Below are 6,533 nucleotides of genomic sequence, written 5' to 3'. Positions count from 1 at the left end.
TCTATGAGTAAGAATAGCTTCTTTGGGAACAATAGTCAGGAGTGCAGGGGGATGAATAGCATTTCTTTTGTGCCATAAATTGTTAAGGAGCTGGAAGAAGTTAAAAAAAAAAAAAAAAAAAAAAGAAACCTTTCAGGATACAGTTGGCCAGAGTTGCTTAAGTTTGTGCTTTATCTCAAGAATTCTTTAGTAGTCACATATGGAGGCAGGATCTCTGTCTTCCTAGACTATTGATCCACTGTTATACTCCCATTTTTGTTATGATTATTAACAAATATTAATAATCAGGCAGATGTCAGTGGCTTTTTAGAAACCACTACTCTGCTTCATACAAGTGCAATGAAACATTTCAAATGTTAATATTAATTATTTGACCATGAATGTTACATTTAACATGCAAACACGCAAACAGTCAATTTTTGAAATGTAGGTTGGTTCCTCTCTAGATCACAATCTATCAGTATATTCTAGGGAATTATTACAATATTAATAAATATAAGCATATTCAGTGCTCCTTCTCTAGCACCAACTTTTGCCACTGCTAGAGACAGCATATTGGGCTCGACAGACCATTGGTCTGACCCAATATGGCACTTCTTATGTAAAGAAAAGTAGGTGAGTGATTATCATGTAGAGAATTTGTAATGTTAAAATATAGACTGCATTTATTTAAGAAATATGCAGAGTACTTCACTCAGCTTAATGTGTATCTTTATGATTCAACAGCATATTGGTTACTGCATTTTCTGGTGTACAAGATGCACCTGTGTTTAAGAGAGAACCCCCTGAAAAGATAAAATTGTGAGAGAAAATGTTTTTAATTGATTAAATTTTGCTCCATTCTTATTACAATGATTTCAGTTATTTTTCATTGTGTACATTGATTGAATAGACTCACCTTAATCTTAGACCACTTTGGAGATGTAAGGGCAGGTGGGGTCTTATATGCTTGGATATATGATATGTAGCAGACAGCATTTTGGTTATATAGTGCAGTGGTTATATATATATAGGTTATATATATCTGCCTAGACTTTAACCTATCTAACCCAGTAACATTAGTTGGAGTTTTTGCCTATCTAAAGATTGCAGGGTGAAGCTCCAGATGGTCAAACTCCTCTGCTCACTGCACAGGCAGGTCTTTGTAAGTTGAGGGCATTCTATGGCATTGAGACTTCTGTGATCCACCTGACACACAATTAATGCCCATTAGCATTAGTCCAATAAAGCTGAACTTGATCTGCCCATTTGGATCCAGAGCTAGATTTTGGGCAGTTCAGTAGTGCTTTAATTGTCAGACAATTTGCACTCGAAATCTGCATCTGAGTTTGGATTCATAGACTGCTATAACTTTTCAGTCTGTGTCTGAAACCTTTCCTAGGCTGTTATTACTAATTGTATTTATTTGAATACAAGATGAGGTTTTCCCCCCCAATCAGCATGGCAAAAAAAGTCCCTCGTCTTATAATTGCATACAGGGAAACTTTGTTAAATACACTGTCTGTCATTAAACTGCTGCCAAAAACAGCATGTGGTCCAGTAATGGAAACCAGCTGTGAAGTTGATTAAATGAAGCCAACACCAAGCATGGCTATAAAACACATGGCCCATATGGGATAAACATACTGATGGGCACCTTTTTATTATTTATGTATCCTGTTCAAGGCAAAATTGGTTCCAAATTCAGTTGGGCAAACCCCAATAGTCAAGTTTCAAAAGTCAGCTAAACAGAGCTCAATCGTCAGGTCTGTGTGACTCTACCACCCAGCAAATATCCTCCCTCTTATACTCATTGCTTTGGGGCTTCAGATACTGCCCAAATCCAGGAACACATCCTACAGGCCCCAGGCTTCAGATGCCCCCAGTTTCACTTAATATTAGCCAAAAGGGCATCTTTTTGTGTGTGTGTGTGTCCCTTAAAAAACAGTTGTTCCCCCAGGAGAGAATGAGCACTAGGTTTGAAGATACTGCAATATGAGGGTGGCACTTGGAGAGGCCAGAGCAAACTCTGATACCCTCCCCTGGTGCCAAAAATGCTGTTGGGAACCTGTTCTTAACTTTTTTGGCTCTTAAAAATGGGTGGGTGATCCCTTCACAGGGAACTGGTGCCAAGCCTGGAGGTACTGCAATATCAAGCCACCATCAGGTGGGCCAGAGCCCAGCCCTGGCACCCTCTTCTTTGTGCCAAAATTACTACATTTGATATGCTGATGGGAACCTGCCACAAGGATAAGTCAGTGTAGCCTATCTGAATAAGATATATAGTAATGCCTAATGTGCTGAATCCTCTTTAGTGCCAACGCTTTTTCAGGTCATGGTGAGCCACTACGTTGCATACATTTCAAGTTCCTTTTCACTCCCATATCTGAGCTGCACCTTCCTTCCCACTTCCAATGATTCCTATTTCTGCACCAGCCTTAAATGTCTGGCAAATATTATCAAATGGGGCCCCAAACAGTTGAGCCAGAATCCCTCTGTTGTCCCTTGCTCAGTGTCCTGCACAAAAATAATGTTGTCCTGCCCTCCATGATGTGGAGCCAGACCAGTTTGTCTTGTGCCTCATCTTGCATGTACATTTTTGGAGGATCCCAGGACTTGTTACAAGAACACTTGGTTCCAGTCATGTGTGGGGGACTAACTAGCACATGGATCCTTTGTGGTGGTATCTGGAATTTACACACATACTGAGCAGTGCTGAGCTGGGGTTACCTTGTCTTTAAATGTTGACTTTACTGGGGCCCAGCCCAATGAACTATGCAGCAAATCATGAACCTTTTGGCTTTTCACCAATATCATGTATAGTTTGTACTATGTAAGTGGGTACAAAAGTACTGCTTAAAAAGGTGTTTATGGAGTTACCCATAGTAAAACTTGTTGCAGTTTCAAAAAAGGCAAAATGCATCACTTATGGAATAACTGAGTCTATGGCCACCTATAGTAATTTTCAAATTTTGCCCCACATTTCTATGTGCTCAGTGAGAGCAGGGTTACAAAGTAAGGTGTTGGGGAAGGCCAGGGGGCTAACTGGCTGCCCTCCCCTTATTTATTTTCCCTGCTGTAGCAGTGGGAGAGGAAGAAATTCAGAGCCAACCTCCAATAATTAGATTCTAAATCTGGAAAATTATAATTTTTTTTTTTTTTTTTACATTTTCTAGATATAGAATCTAATTATGGGGGTTGTCTTATAGTCAGGGTAATCTTGTATTCAAGAAAATATAATAATTTCAACTACAAAACTTGGACTTGGCCTCTTTTTTCAGTTTAAGGGATTTATGTTTTAGAACATATATAGAATATGATTTAAACAGAGTTATAACTTGCTGCCTCTTTTTCTAGCTTTCTTCTATTCACCCTGTTTAAAAAGAATTAGCACATAGAAATTAGAAAGTAACCAAAAACACTGAAAACACTTAATTTTGCTTTGTTTTAATGATACTAATTTAAGAATATCTAAATCTGGTGTCACACAAGGCCTCATCCCACAAAACTTGTGGGCACCTAATTAAGTTTACAAGTATGTAAAATATAACTTTATAAAGTCTTTGGCACTACCGGGCTTTGGTAATTATTCAGTCTATGTTCTAGCAAAATTCCTGTTAGATTTTAATGGGGGTTGATTAAGTAGGGTTTCAGGATTTTGGCCTGAAGGGAACAAAACAACAACTCTTAATTTACCCTTTCAAAATCTATTTTTCCCCTTTGTAAAATTCTCTGTCACATCCTATTTCACTGACAGCATTTCATAACAAATTGTTCTCTGGCATCTTTGGCTTCATTGTTTCTCCATAAACACTGTTTAACAACAAATTAAATTTTTATTTCTGTGCCAGGTGCCCTAAAAAGGCTGCCTGGTCCTGGGAACAGGCAAAATATATTTGTGAGCTTCAGTAAATTTAGCTTTACAGTCCATCATTTGGGAATACTGATCTGCAGCTGGGCAGGATCTTTTTGTGTATTGCTTGATTTTGGAATGAATGCTTCACAGTACAGTTTGAAATGAGAGTTTCATTATAGTTTCTCTAAATCTCAAAAGAGAAACAGTAATTTCTTTAAGCAATCCATTAATTGTGGAGTACGCTCAAACTGTATTTGTCTCATTAAACACAGGCTATAACACCTTCATGTCATAGGTGCAAACCTTTTTTCAACAATGTGAATAAAAGTGTATAATTCTGACATGCTCTTACTTGTAGGATCACATCATATATTGTTCAAGCACATTGAGATAGCTGCTGAGCACATATGAAAATGTAAGCAAATTTTCCGTAATTTTTTGTCATTGATTTTTCATAGCTGAACATGTCTGTTGGAGGGCTGAGCACATATGAAAATGTAAGCAAATTTTCCGTAATTTTTTGTCATTGATTTTTCATAGCTGAACATGTCTGTTGGAGGAGTTGTCGTTAATTAGCTTCCTTTAAAGAAACAATTGCTACACCATCATGGATCATATTACCATGCAGCTTTGGTGATCTGCCACATGCCATGAGGAATATAACATGGAGAATAAGCAGTAGATTGAAATTTGTCATTGCAGTTTGTATGTGCTATTCGGTAAATGCCACAAAATAACAAGTATGTTCACCGAAATCAGCTGTGTCCATGAATGAATTATGATAAAAATATAGGACTAGACTAGCTACAGTGTTGGCCATCATAATCCCCCAGCTCTAATGAAGATTCCTCTTGGGTCTTAAAGAAAACAGAAGAAAAGAAAATGAACATAATTGACACAAGGTCCAGCTATCAGAGGGCACAAAATAGGGAGCGGGAAGGGCATTAAGTAGATAACCAACAGGCATCCACTTTGCTACAAAAGTCAAATAACCAAATGAATACAAAGAAACATTTTTAAGTCAGATCCCAAATACTTTACGTTTATTGCTGGAAGTTTGTGGAGCAAAAAGTATGCCATACACTATATATTTTTAAAAGTAAAAAATACTATATATTATTTATTATTGTACACAATCATTATTGTTCCGGGAAAATTTTAAAAATTAAATTTATAGAGGGATTGCTGCAAACAGTCTCTCTTCTTACTAGATATTCTCTGTGATGTGCAGCATAGAACAGTCAGATCTAGCTGAGTAGATTCTGTGTTGCATTTATAAACAGCTTTGATTCAGTAAAGATCTGCCAGCTGTTTTATATTCTGAAAACTTACTCTTGTATTATATTGGGAGCTGAGTTTGTTGGACCATTTATAGTTTGAGCTGATTCATTTTTTAAAACTCTAAATAAACTGCAGCATATGAAATGACTTAATGAACCAGGTTTGAAAGGTTTCTAAATCCCTGACTGTCCCTTTGTCCATATTCTAGCTTTGAAGGTCTGTTTTCCTATTAGCGCTTGAGATATTTATCAAGTAAAGTTCGGTTGGTGTTAATGGAAGTCTTGCACACAAATTTCACCTCTGCTCCCAAATCCCCAGGGAGAACAGATCCCTTCTAAATGGAAAATACCAAACTTTGTTCTGGGGGATGGAAGCAAACTCATTTAGAAGTGAAATTATTAAACTCTTTAGGAAAAGATTTCTGAAGTGATTAGAGCTGCACTGTCATTTTCTTTGGCAAGCCAAAACATCGTAGTAAATGTCATAAACAAAACACTGTAAATCATTTCAGCATTAAAGATTACTTGAGCAAATGCTGAGTAGAGAGACAAATGGGAAAGGAGGACTAAGGAAAATAAGTGAGAGCTCAGTGTAAATTGGAGTAGGTTTTTCAACTAAGAATTTCATAGTCTTAAGGGACCCTATTTCCCTCACAGCATATGTCAGCATCCTTAGAATCGTAAAACTTCAAACTGTCTTTTTGACAACTGAATATATTTATTCCTAAGCTAAGAAGTATTTTCAAGAGCTTGGAATGTGTTTTATTCTTTAAAACAAGCAAAAAGTATGCCATACACTATATATTTTTAAAAGTAAAAAATACTATATATTATTTATTATTGTACACAATCATTATAAATATTATATAGAAGAACAGGATATTGGGGGAGGGGTCTTCTTTAAAGAGAAAGACTTAATTTCTTTGCTTTGAATCCAGATGTTGATAGTAGAGTTAACTTGAGTTGATTGGAGTTTTCCAGTGATATTTCTTCTTTCAGCTAATGACAATTTGTCTGAATCAAAATTTCTTGCATTAATAGCCGTATCACTTCTGACAGGAAAGCCTTCTTGGGTCCTGAATGCATGGTCTGGGCAGTGAAAGACAAGAGGTGCCTGTCTGAGTATAGCTGGGGAATAGGGTAGTGACTTGGGATGAGGGACACCAAGGTTTGAGTTCCTGCTCTGCCTGATTAAGACTAGAGACAGCTCTTCCACAATGACCTGATATCCAGGCTCTTTGGGGTAGGAATGTCTCCTGTTCTATTTTGCCTAAATAATTATTCATTGGTGCAGGGCTTGAACCTGAGTTTCCCATAACCTAGGTAAAGTCAGGGTAGCCATCGATACAGAACACAGTAACTCTCTTTGTAGTCGCTTATGTCCCTATTAATATGTTTCTTTCCCTCTCTTAAGATTT

The 6,533-nt window shown here is 37.2% G+C and overlaps 1 protein-coding gene across 4 annotated transcripts in view; it reads left to right on the top strand.

Moving 5' to 3' along the window:
• The window catches only part of ZPLD1 (zona pellucida like domain containing 1), a 57,125-nt gene that overhangs the window by 11,039 nt on the left and 39,553 nt on the right, over positions 1 to 6,533 (top strand). Inside the window, exon 3 of one of the 4 annotated variants that reach the window (XM_019523697.1) lies at positions 4,194 to 4,250. The exons of the other annotated variants lie outside the window; for them this stretch is intronic. The gene's annotated coding sequence lies outside the window, so the exon portion shown is untranslated. The remainder of the gene's footprint in view (positions 1 to 4,193; positions 4,251 to 6,533) is intronic. 4 annotated transcript variants of the gene reach the window in all.

Source organism: Gavialis gangeticus, unplaced genomic scaffold (assembly GCF_001723915.1).
Source record: "Gavialis gangeticus isolate Ggan-Ray unplaced genomic scaffold, GavGan_comp1, whole genome shotgun sequence".
NCBI classification, from domain to species: domain Eukaryota; kingdom Metazoa; phylum Chordata; order Crocodylia; family Gavialidae; genus Gavialis; species Gavialis gangeticus.
Note: the sequence above shows the minus strand (reverse complement) of the source record. Positions and strands in the feature narration are given on the sequence as shown.